Source organism: Protopterus annectens, chromosome 5.part0 (assembly GCF_019279795.1).
Source record: "Protopterus annectens isolate FY-2018-M chromosome 5.part0, PAN1.0, whole genome shotgun sequence".
In the NCBI taxonomy this organism is placed as follows: domain Eukaryota; kingdom Metazoa; phylum Chordata; order Ceratodontiformes; family Protopteridae; genus Protopterus; species Protopterus annectens.
Window position 1 is genome coordinate 654,060,537 of NC_056735.1, and position 13,024 is coordinate 654,073,560.

The following is a 13,024-nucleotide window of genomic DNA, read 5'->3' on the forward strand; positions in this document are numbered from 1 at the left end:
CAAGCAGAAAGCAAGGACACTCTCTTACATCATCTGGCTTTTGTAAAACACCTTCTAAGTTGCCTAGGGTACACAGTAAACGAAAAGAAATCAAAACTAGTGCCCTCACAAAATATGACATTCCTGGGTGCCAGCTTGAATACGACGGCCCAGATGGCTTACCTGACGCCAGACAAACAACTACAGCTAACTCAATACTTCAAAACAATGGCAACAAAGACCCAACTCCCTGCAAGAAAATTCTGCAGGCCTTGGGCTTCATGGCATCTTGCATACTACTAATACCATTTGCAAAACTGCATATGAGGAAATTACAATGGTACCTATAAAGCGTATGGAATCAACACAGCCACAGCTAGGAAACAATGATACCTCTCATTCCCTGCCTTCAACAGGAGTTTCTATGGTGGTCACAGGCATGTCACCTCAACAAGGGTCAGCCTTTCACCTTACCCCCAGCCAGGCAAACTATGACAGCAGATGCATCGGACTATGCCTGGGGGGCACACATGGCAGGACGGTGCATTCAAGGCATATGGACTGCAGATCAAAGAAATCTGCACATCAATCAAAAAGAAATGCTAGCTGTACAGAATGCCCTGACAGCCTTCAAGGACTTCTTACATCCAGGACAGCTTATAATAAGGACAGACAACACCACAGTAATGTGGTACATAAAAAAACAAGGGGGTACACACTCCTACCCTCTATGCAGGCAAGAAATGACCTTGTGAAACACAGCACTGGCTTACCAAGTACAATTACAAGCTCAATTCCTGCCAGGAAAAAAGAACACATTGGCAGACGACCTAAGCAGAAACATCATGGATCCCCACGAGTGGAAACTGGATCCACAAGTATTTGCAATGATAACTCAAAAATGGGGACACCTAGACATAGACCTGTTTGCCAGCCCCCAAAACTATCAGCTAACAAAATTTTGCACAAGGACATTTCACCATCAAGCTTGGAAAGTGGACGCACTCTCATTCAGTTGGAAAATGCTGTCAGTATATGCCTTCCCTCCATTGCCCCTTCTCACAAAGGTGCTGCTGAAAGTCAGGATGGAGAGACCATGAATGATACTCATTGCCCCAGCACTGGTACCCACTATTAAGGAATATGGCCCAGGGCCCACCATGGATTTTACCACAAATTTCTCATCTGCTCACACAGCAAGACAGTCAGATTCTACACAGCCAGCTCAAAACCTTAAATTTGGCTGCATGGCAAATCTCCTAAGCAACCAGCCAGCTCCTCTTTCACAAGCTGTTATGGATGTTATTCTGGAGGCCAGGAGGCCCAGCAACAGGAAAGCCTACTCAGACAAATGGAGAAGGTTTTGAGCCTGGAACCAAGCTGAAGGCCAAAATACCCTTCTGCCGGACATACCTCAGATTCTACAATATTTAACTGAGATGTTACACAAAGGTCTTTCTTTTTCATCTATTAAAATCCACGCCTCAGCTATTTCAGCTTACTACAACATGGATCCTCCCTTATTTTCACATCCACTTCTAAGGCAGTTTCTCAGAGGGGCCAAAAACATTAGGCCTCCCAGGAGAGCACCAACACCAACTTGGGACCTCAATTTTGTTCTAGAAAAACTTACGCTACCTCCTTTTGAGCCAGCTTTCTCAGCTGACTTAAAGTTTGTGTCATGGAAGACTGCCCTGCTGCTAGCAATTACTTCAGCAAGAAGAGTCTCAGAGCTTCAGGCTCTTATAGCGGTAGAGCCTTTCCTCATTTTTCATCAAGACAGAGTTTCTCTACGAACTAACCCCTCCTTTATGCCTAAGGTGGTATCCAGTGTGGCTCTAAATCAAACCATCCATTTACCCACCTTCTTTCCAAATCCGCAGAACAAACGAGAAAGACTCCTGCATTCCTTGGACATTCACAGGCAGCTACATTACTACTTGGATAAAACTAAGGTTTTCAGAAAATCTGACCAGCTTTTTGTATCCTATGCTACAGCATCACAAGGAAAGGCTATCTCAAAACAGACCATTTCCAAATGGATAGGACATTGCATACGTTTTTGCTACACCCATCATGGAAAACCAGTTCCTGCTAGCATTAGGCCCCATTCCACCAGGGCAGCAACTACATCTACAGCCTTCCTCAGGGGAGTGCCTAACAAGGATATTCTGGAAGCTGCAACTTGTTGTTCAGTACACACCTTCACCAAACACTATCACTTACCACTTTACTGTAATACTAGAGCTGGCTTCGCCACTGCAGTTTTGCAGAGCCTTCTAGCCTCCTCTAACCCTGTTTGGCTCCACCTCCCATCCTTAGCTTTGGGATTCTACCCAAGTGTGATGACTGCAGCAGGGTAACACGATGAACATAGTACAGTTTTGTACCTACCATAAATGTAGATGTTCAAGTGTATACCCTGCTGCAGTCCAGGTTACCCTCCCTCCATCCCTGATCCCCTACCTTATACCTGAAAGACTTGAACTACTTGAACTTACTTCTCCCACTCTATCTACCTCTACCTCTGTTTTTGCTGTGCTTGTTAAATTATTGTTTTTTTTTTTATATTTATATATATTTACATATATATATATATATATATATATATATATATATATATATATATATATATATATATATATATATATTTATATTTTGCCTACCTGTTGGGGGCACCTGACATCTGGGGCAAGAAAAACTGGAGAAAATGGCGTTGGATGCCTCTTATATACCCCTGGCGCACTGACGTCAGGGAAGAAGCGACAGCAACCGAAGCCGTACCAAGACTTTGGAATTCGGGCCGACTGCGGGACCACCTGACGGCAGGACAATCCAAGTGTGATGACTGCAACAGGGTATACACTCGAACATCTACATTTATGGTAGGTACAAAACTGTACTTTCTCTGCACTGCCCTTTGGCTTATCTACTGCACCCAGGGTATTCACAAAGTGCCTAGCTCCAGTCATTGCATTCTGCAGGCAAAGAAATATTCAGATATATCCATACCTGGACGATTGTCTAATTCAGGCAGAAAGCCAGGACATACTTTTGAATCATCTGTCCTTTATTCAAAGGGTACTGACTTGTCTGAGGTACACCAGAAATGAAAATAAATCACACCTGGTATCCTGTCAACAAATTATATTCCCGGTAACAATATTGAACACAACTTCCCAAATGGCTTTCTTCACGCCAGAGAAACGGACTCATTTGACAACCTACTTCAAACAAGTGGCCACAAAAACACAGTTATCTGCAAGGCTAATACTGCAAGCCTTGGGGTTCATGGCCTCCTGCATTCTTCTAATTCCATATGCAAGGCTGCATATGAGGAAATTGCAATAGTTTCTCAAAAGCCTATGGTGTCAACATTCACAGGATCTAGAAGCTATGATTCCTATCTTACCTTGCCTCTGCCTAGATTTCTTTTGGTGGGCAGAGGCCTGCCACCAAAACAAGGGGCTACCATTCACACTACGCCCTGCCACCCAAAGCATAACAACAGACGCATCAAGCTATGCATGGGGGGCTCACCTGGCAGGGAAGTGCATTCAGGGCAAATGGAACCCAAGTCAAATGCACCTGCACATAAATCAAAAGGAAATGTCAGCTGTACAAAATGCTCTGACAGCCTTCAAGGACCACATTCTTCCAGGACAACTAATGGTAAAGACAGACATCACCACGGTCATGTGGTACATAAACAAGCAGGGGGTACACACTCTTACCCCCTCTGCAGATTAGCTATTGCAGGGTAAAACACAGCCTTGAGCTACCAAATGAATCTACAAGCTCAGTTCCTGCCAGGAAAACTAAATACACTGGCAGACGGACTAAGCAGAAACCTCATGGACCCACACAAGTGGAAACTGGAACCAAGGATTTTCAACATGTTGACAAGCAAATGGGGGAGCCCAGATATAGACCTGTTTGCCTCCCCCCAGAACCATCAACTGGACAAATTTTGCACAAGGATTCCCCACAAACTAGCTTGGAATGTGGATGCTCTATCCTTCAGCTTGAAAAACCTATCAGTTTATGCCTTTCCCCCTCTGCCTCTGCAATCCAAGGTACTACTAAAGATCAAACAGAACAAGCCAAGAACGATTTTAATTGCACCAGACTGGCCACACCAACACTGGTACCCCCTCCTGCGCAGTGTGTCACGCTTGGCCCCATGGCACCTGCCTCACACTCCTTCCCTGTTGTCTTAGCAGATTCTGCACCCTCAGCTGCAAACCCTGAACTTAGCAGCCTGGCTAATTACCTAATCTCTCCTTTACCACCCCTCAGTAAATCAGTGATGGATATCATTTCAGAGGCTAGGAGGCCTAGTACTAGAAAATCTTATGCTGCAAAATGGAAAAGATTTTGTACCTGGAATGACTCTCAAGGGATGAGCGCAGCAGTGCCCAATTTACCTCAGATTTTACAATATTTGACTGAGATGCTTCATAAGGGCTTGTCTTTTTCCTCCATCAAAATTCATGCCTCAGCCATTTCAGCTCATTATAGCACAGAGCATCCCCTCTTCTCTCACCCACTGCTCAAGCAGTTCCCTAGAGGGGCCAAAAATTTAAGGCCACCGAGCAGAGCTCCAACTCTAGCCTGGGACCTTAACTTTGTTTTGGAGAAACTCACTCTTCCTCCTTTCGTGCCAGCTACTACTGCAGATTGAAAATTCCTTTCCTGAAAAACAGCTTTCCTTTTAGCAATCACTTCTGCAAGAAGGGTATCTGAGTTACAGGCCCTTATGGCAGTGGAGCCTTTCATCATCTTTCATGAGGACAGGGTGTCCCTCAGAACCAGTCCCTCCTTCATGCCCAAGGTGGTATCCAGTGTGGCTCTTAATCAGTCCATTCATTTGCCTACCTTCTTTCCTAACCCACAGAACAAAGGGAATGGATACTGCATTCCTTAGATATGTACAGACAGCTTAGATTCTACTTGGACAGGACTAAACCTCAAAGGAAATCTGAACAACTGCTGGTGGCATTTGCTGCAGGGACAGAGGGGAAAGCTATTTCAAAGCAAACCATTTCAAAGTGGATAGGCCACTGCATTCATTTCTACTATAAGCACCATGGAAAAACCTATCCCACAGGGCATCAGACCTCATTCAACCAGGGCTGCATCTACCTCTACAGCCTTTCTCAGGGGCGTCCCTACAAGGGACATCCTAGAAGCTGCTACCTGGAGTTCTGTACATACTTTCACCAAGCATTATCATTTGCCAATTTTCTCTAAATCCAGAGCTGGTTTTGCCACTGCAGTCTTGCAAGGCCATATAGCTGGTCCTAAGTCTATCTAAATTCCTCCTCCCAACCTTAGCTTTGGGAATCTACCCAAATGTAATGACTGCAACAGTAAAACATGAAGAACATAGTACAGTTGTGTACACTTACCATAAATGTAGATGTTCGAGTGTATTCACTGTTGCAGTCCTGGTTACCCTCCCTTATTTTGGCTATACCTCTACTCTCATTTACTATGCTCAAAAAGCTTTTTGGTGTATTTGCTTTTTTGTTATCCTTGTGTTATAGATTTAATTGCTTCCCATTAGGGGGGCACCTGACATCTGGGGCAAGAAAAACTGATGTAATGGTGTTGGCTGCATGTTTTTATACCCCTGATGACCTGACGTCATGGAAGAAGGGACAGCAACTGACGCAGGACCCAATACTTTGTTAATCAGGCCGACTGAGGGCAGATAACCCAAATGTAATGACTGCAACAGGGAATACACTCGAACAACTACATTTATGGTAAGTGTACACAACTGTACTTTCATTTTAGTGCCCAAAAAGATGGGGGGACACAGACCCATATTAGATCTCACCCAGCTGAACAGGTTTGTTGCCAAAACCAAATTCCGGATGGTTACAATTCAATCCATTCTTACATACCTTCAGAAGAACTCCTGGATGTGCTTGATCGACCTCCAGGATGCATATTACCATATAAAGATGGACAAGCATCAGAGAATGTTCCTGTGCTTTCAGTTATGATCCAGGCATTATCAGTTCAGGGTGCTTTTCTTCGCCTCACCACAGCCCCCCAGGGTGTTCACCAAAGTGGTAGCAGTACTAGCAGCATATCTAAGGCTGCAGGGAATACAGATTTTCCCTTACCTGGATGACTGGCTTCTGGTTGCACCCACCAAACACCAGCTTCTTCAGGCCAGGAAACAGTTCCTTCAGTTAGCTTCAATCTTGGGCATCACGATAAATTTTCCCAAATCAAATTTAGAGACTCTCTGTTCCCTGGAATTCATCGGAGCCCTGTTGAATGCTTCCCTTTACAAGGTCTTTCTTACCATAGACAGGATTCAGTCTCTTCAGGGCGAGGTGAGCATTTCTCTAGAAACACCTCAGCCATCAGCAGCCCAAGTCCTTCAAGCTCTGGGATCTATGGCAGCAACCATCTTCATCTTACCCTTGGCGAGGCTACACATGTGGGTTCTTCAATGTCCCCATCTGTCCAATGGTCACTTCTGGATCAGCCCGTGTCATATCCCATTCAGCTGTCCAGCATCTGCAGGTGCTCCCTCATGTGGTGGTTAAACGCTCTGAATCTAGCAGAAGGTCGATCGTTCATGGCTTCCTCTCCAGTGGTTACGGTTACCACAGACCCCTCCCAGCTCGGGTGTTGAGGGGGCATTGGCTGGGATGAACTATTCAAGGGATGTGGTCAGAGTTAGAGACCAATCTTCACATAAACTTTCTGGTGATGAGGGCAGTGCTTCTAGCGTTTCATGGGCTGCATTCCTTTCTCCCTCGAATGATTGTGATACAGACAGACAACATGGCATTGGTCTGGTATATCAGCAAACAGGGAGGAACCAGATCTTACCCTCTTTGTCGAGAGGCCATGAGATTGTGGGACTAGGCGAGCTCCTCAGGCCACTTTCTTGTTGCAACGCACATTTCGGCGAGTTGGACAAACTGAGCAGGACCATTCTGTCTCCTCACGAGTGGGCTCTGAAACAGACAGTGGCAGACATGATCTTCCAGAAATGGGGTCACCCGAGCTGCAATCTTTTTGCCTCACCTTCCAATGGCAGGTTCAGTGACTTCTTTGCCCTAATTCCTCCCAAAAGAGGGACTTCCAGAGATGCTGTTGTCCATGCTTGCCCCCCCCTGTCTGCTGTATGCGTATCCTCCCTTTCCTCTTATGGTAAAATTTCTTCAGAAGGCTCAAAAGTCGAGGTGCCGCGTGATCCTCATTGCCCACTTCTGGCCTTGTCAGGTTTGATTTTCCCTTCTTTGGTCTCACAGTGTCAGCCCTCTTTCGATTCTGGATTGATGTCCAGATCTGATTTCCAATCCGGAAGGCAACTTTCATTCGGATCTGGACAGCCTGAAGCTCACGGCTTGGCTTCTGCAGTTCCAGTGATGGCTAGAGTTCCAGGGCTGTCAACCTCTGTGAAGCATATTTTGCTTTCCACTCACAAGTCATCCACTAAGAAGATCTATGCTAGTAAATGGAAGAGGTTTTCCATTTGGGCTTCCCACAATTTGGTGGATCCCTTTACTGCATCTATTCCTTCAGTTTTAGACTTTCTGGCCTGCATATTTAACCAAGGAGCCAGTTCTTCTACAGTAAAAGTCCAGCTAGATGCCATATCCCATTATCATGTCAGGCTAAAGCATTCTTCTTTGGCCACTTCTAGATTGTGCAAGGCTTTTTTGAAAGGGACGTTTCTTTTATGGCCTTCCATTAAGGATCCGGTTCCCCCTTTGGACCTAACTTTTGTACTTTGGGTGCTAGTGTCATCTCCCTTTGAGCCCTCTGCAAAGGTGGATATTCTGTTTCTGTCATGGAAAATGGCTTTTTTGGTATCTCTCATGTCATGTATGTGGGTCTCTGATATACATGCCCTTTGTATTCAACCCCCATACCTCATTTTTCACAAAGACAGGGTTTCGCTTAGGCCGAATCCTTCCTTTATGCCCAAAGTCACTTCAAAGAGGAATATTAATCACGTTTTCCATCTTCCTGTGTTCTTTACAGAGTTTCAGAACAAAGGAGAATACAAGTTACACATGCTTGATACTCGTCAGCTTCGTTTCTATCTTGATAGAACCAAATCTTTCCAGAAGTCAAATCATTTGTTCATATCCTACTCGAAGTCTAGATTGGGATTGCCTGTCTCCAAGGTAACTATTGCCAATTAGATTGCCAAATGTTTTACCTTTGTTTATCAGAAGCATGGTGTTCCTCTTACTTCTGCAGGCACATTCTAATAGGTCTGTATCTACCTCTTCAGCTTTCTCCTCCAGGGGGCCAGTGGATGAGATTTGTGCTGCAGCTTATATGGGCTAGGTCTCACACCTTCATAATCCATTACAAATTGGATATTTCATCTAGAAGTAGAGCTTCCTTTGGCTCTGCCGTGCTCTGGAACATCCTTCCTTAGGGCTACCCAGGGCACAAGTAGCTGGGGACTCTGTCCTGCAGGTTGAAGATTAAATGAAGACAACAATGTCAGATAAAGAAGTTATGTACTCACCATAATGTTCCACCTGCATTGTTGTTGTTCATTTTTCTTCAACCTTCCCTCCCTCCTTCCCCCTTTCCATGTGTACATGGCCTGAAAGAGGAGGCTTTTTTGCTCTCTCTATGCCTCCTCTTTTGAAGGTGTTTCTCTCTCATTCTATTTATAGGTATAGTTCAGGTTCTCTTTGTTGGCAAACTCGATCTGAGGAAGGAGAGAGAGGCATATGGGTAGGGGAGGAGCACAGTTTTGGCACTGTAGCTTGGATATGGCCTATACCCACAAGTTGAAGACAAATGAAGAACAACATTGCAGATGGAACATTATGGTGAGTACATAACTTCCTTTTCCCTACTATCAGTCAAAGGCTTATAACACAACATTCATTTAATTGAGCGGTAATTCTTAAAAGAGATTCAAGGCTCATCCACAAGTATTTCCTTACATCTTTCATCGATCGTATCTCCCAATGCTTCCTAACAATATCACAGACCGAGTGCACATTATTAGAATAACCTAAACACATCCTGAGGTTATCAGACCTAACTTCCCTAGCTGCAGGGGGAGCATCATTAATAAAATATGGTCTACCCCTAGTGCACCTAAGAGACAGAACTTCATTCTGTGCCTGAGATATCTCAAAATCACAATACCCCCAATGGCGAAAATCATCAGAGAGATTTTCAAAGGAGGAATGCATCTAACTATCCATATTGCGCAATCTAGCGTTCGGAACTACTGACTCTTCAAAACATTTCTGTTTAAGTATTTCAGATGCATACTGCAGGCATGCAACAAATCTTTTTACATGGTTTCCTAGGTACAGATGTCGCAATACATCCTGTAGCCATAGTAATGCATAAATCTAAAAAGTCTATTTCATTATTGGAATTCTTGAATGTACATTTCAAGAAACTAGTCATGCCATGTAAATAGTCACTAAAACTATTACAAAGATTCCACTGATCCAGCTCAGGCAAGAAAACTGTCATCAACAAAACGGGCATATAATAGAAATGAGTCCTGAAAAATATTCCTGCTACTAAAAATAGGCTCAGATTCCCAGTAGACAAGCACCATATTCGACTATTCGCACATGTGGTGCCCATCGCTACGCCTACCTTCTGAATATAATATTTATCAACAAACATAAATACATTACTAGTAAGAATTACATGAAGGAAAGAACAAATCAGATAAATCTGCTCAGTAGTATATGCAGAATGCTTAGTTAAAAATAGTTTTGCATACTCTATATCAATCTCATTTGGGATAAAAGCAAGCAAAGAAACTACATCAATTGTCACCAATAAATAGTCATCAACAGAGCTGGTGTCCACCCAGTGGTAAAGACTCCCCCAAAAATGTTTAGTATCTCGAAGGACATTCTCAGTTTTGTCAGTAATAGGGCAAAGCTGTTTCTCAAAGTAAATGGACACGGCTGTGTAACCCACCCCTACCAAAATCTATAGGATGCATGGTAGGATTGTTTAAAAATGTATGAACCTTTGCAAGTCTATATATTAATGGTATTAAAGGATACTCAACCTGCAAGTATTAAAGCAAGTCCCTATTAATGTCCGCTTCCATCGAAAGGTCATATACGTACACATTTGCTTTATCAGTAATCACATTCACATCACTTTTCGCATATTCACTATATATGAATGTGTCACCCAACATACTTAACATATTGTCCACATACTTTGCAGTGTCCATCACAACAATCCCCCCTCCCTTACCAGCAGGGCGAATATGCAGTTCTTTACACAAAATCAAGTCATTTAAAATCGCAAGCTGTCTGTTATTCATATTAAAAAATCTTCTATTATTCATTTTATTATAAAGTTCATAAATATTCGCTTCACAAAGTTTACTGAACGCTTCTGTAAGAGGTGAGTTAACAGGTATACAACTACTAGGCTTCTTAAATGTCATAGTAGAAGTGGTCCCATTCCCATGCATCAGTTTCATAGTAATATTGCAAATGATCAGTTTTAAGTCTAATAAAACTTCATACAAGCTCGACCCCCTAGCAAGTATAAAAGATAAGCCAACATTCAGTATCTGTCGCTGTTCATTAGTCAACGTAACAGAAGATATGTTAACTATCAAATCTTTGGTACTTTTCTCCGCACGGCAGGACCTAACTCTAACTGACCATACAACTTCGGCCATTTGTGACCAACCCTGCTCCTACTTCTCAACCATTCCCTCATTTCTTGCTTCACTGGTTCCAACACTAATTCCATGAAATTCATCAAAATTGTGTACTGGTCTGCCATAACACATGAATTGCAAATTAAGGCCTCCGAAAATCTTTCCAAACCACTAACCAATGGGATGCATTCAAAGATGTCTATAACATGTAGACAAACAAAATAGATGTCACCATTATCTACATTACAGGGCAACTGTCTCAAAGTCCAAAGAATCCCTTAAGATGTATTTATATTCATTAATTAACGTTTTTAAAGTGCTGTCAGTAAAGACAGCTAAAGGATATGTCTTGGAATTCTTTGCAGCTTGTTGTGGGTCTCACAGGTGGGTTGAATATGTCCTTATGCACCTTTGGGATAACAAATATGGTGGGCACCATATGCTGCTCAGTGTGCAAAAATTTGTAAGTAGAATGGGAAATAAATCCATCAAGTAATAGCTCTTACAGATATAATCAATTTTTCAGTATGCCAGATTAATCTCATTAATAGATACAGTGACATATATGTTGAACATCCAGCAAAAAACACAATATTTTACTAGAGTATTCAGTGGAGTCTATCATTGACACCTCCCCTACCCCTTTGTCAAATCTCAAAATTCTAGTCGACCCATCGGCTCTTAAACTACTCAAAACTGCCCTTTCTTCCTTTCCTAAGTTTTTACTGTAAGGGTGTGAAGATTGTCCTAGTGCATAAATATCACATCTGCATAAGTTCTCAAAAGCAGATATTAAGTGATAATTTAATAAAGGTGTTTGAAAAAAAAAAAGCAGATATTAAAGGTATACTACGAGAATTAAAGGTGCTTTTTTCTTACTTGAGCTAGAAGCTGTTTCTTTAGCACAGTTGAAAAGAACAGATAAGTTCAATTTCTTTACAGAAAATTTTAACTCCACCAAAGTGTCAGTCACATTAAACTTTGTTGTAGGGACAAATGTAAATCCTTTTTCAAAAAAGCTGAAATGTGCATCAGTGACATTGACTGTGGAATAGTTTTAAATATTAAACCTGTTTTTAGAAGTTACTATCTCATTACTGTCAATACTAGGTATTTCTAATATTATTGTGTCTTGGACCGACCTCAACCTTTTGAATTGTTGTAAACCCTCTTTTTGAAGGTTGTGGTCTGAAATTGGACAGCGATTGTTTGTCCACTTGGGCCACTTTGTCCAAAAAAGGAGCATTTATAAAATGTAAGTGTTCCCAATTTTCCAAAAGAGGTTGCCGGTCATTTGATGTTAAATTTGTATCCGTTTAATGACCTAGATCTGTCCCAATATCTGTAACATTTGGATGGGAACTAGATGCAGTATCAGATTTAGGGGACGATTATGTTGTCCATGTTCTATAAGCGTTTGCATCGTTCTCAAATTTTTTAATTTTACAAGATTTTAAAACAACCACTTGATGGTCTACAGAGCTAAACACCTTATAATAAGAATCTGTATATTGATCAAATAGTAAATCTGATTTCATGTCATTGCCCAAACTACTTAACTGCTGTAATAAATTTTCCATCTTTTTAGAGTTCTCCCTAATAGTGATTTTCATCAAGTCCAATCCATGTTCGTTAAACATACCAACCAATCCATAATATAAACCAGAACCATGGTATACTCAAATAGGAAATTTCCACGTGCACAGACCTTATGGCACATATGCATTAACTAAATAGAGCTCCGAGTGTGAGTCATCTAGTTGGACTTTGCGGTAATCAAGCAACAGCTTATGTAACTCAATTTGCTGGGCTAAAGTTGCACCAGTATGTAAACAGTTGTTGCTGGAGTTAGCTGTAATGGATGGATAGCTAGTAAGCCAGTTGTTAAGGTTAACAGGCAACTGAAAACCATTGTTAGCCACACAAGCATTGCTGTCATTTCTAATCGAATACTGAACAACACAAGCATAGCTTAATGGAACCTCAGAGGTTCCTGCCTTAGTTCAGACACTTTAGATGTTCTTCATGTTTCACTGTTGCAGTCATCACATTTGGGTTATCCCTGCCAGGGTAGCCCTCAGCTGGCTTGAATACCAGAGACTTGGTATTTCTGCATCGGTTGCTGTCGCTTGAGGACTGACGCCAGGTTGTCAGTGGTATAAAGGAAGGCATCCGATGCCGTTACACTAGTCTTTCTTGCTGTGGAGCACGAAGCAGAAGCAGTTCGCACGAGTGCCGGTTGGCCACTACCTGAGTTTCATTTCCGAATTGAAGGTGAAGTCTTCAAAAGCTAAGTACCCCATTGGAGATCCTTTTTTCTTGCACTAACCGATGTCAGAAAAAGTTAATAATTGTTTCGCCTGTGGAAAGTAAATACCACAC

General features: G+C 42.4%; 1 protein-coding gene across 2 annotated transcripts in view; it reads left to right on the plus strand.

The window, feature by feature from the left end:
* AGPAT3 (1-acylglycerol-3-phosphate O-acyltransferase 3) overlaps positions 1-13,024 on the plus strand; it is a 1,609,180-nt gene that overhangs the window by 979,548 nt on the left and 616,608 nt on the right. The gene's annotated exons all lie outside the window — the stretch shown is intronic.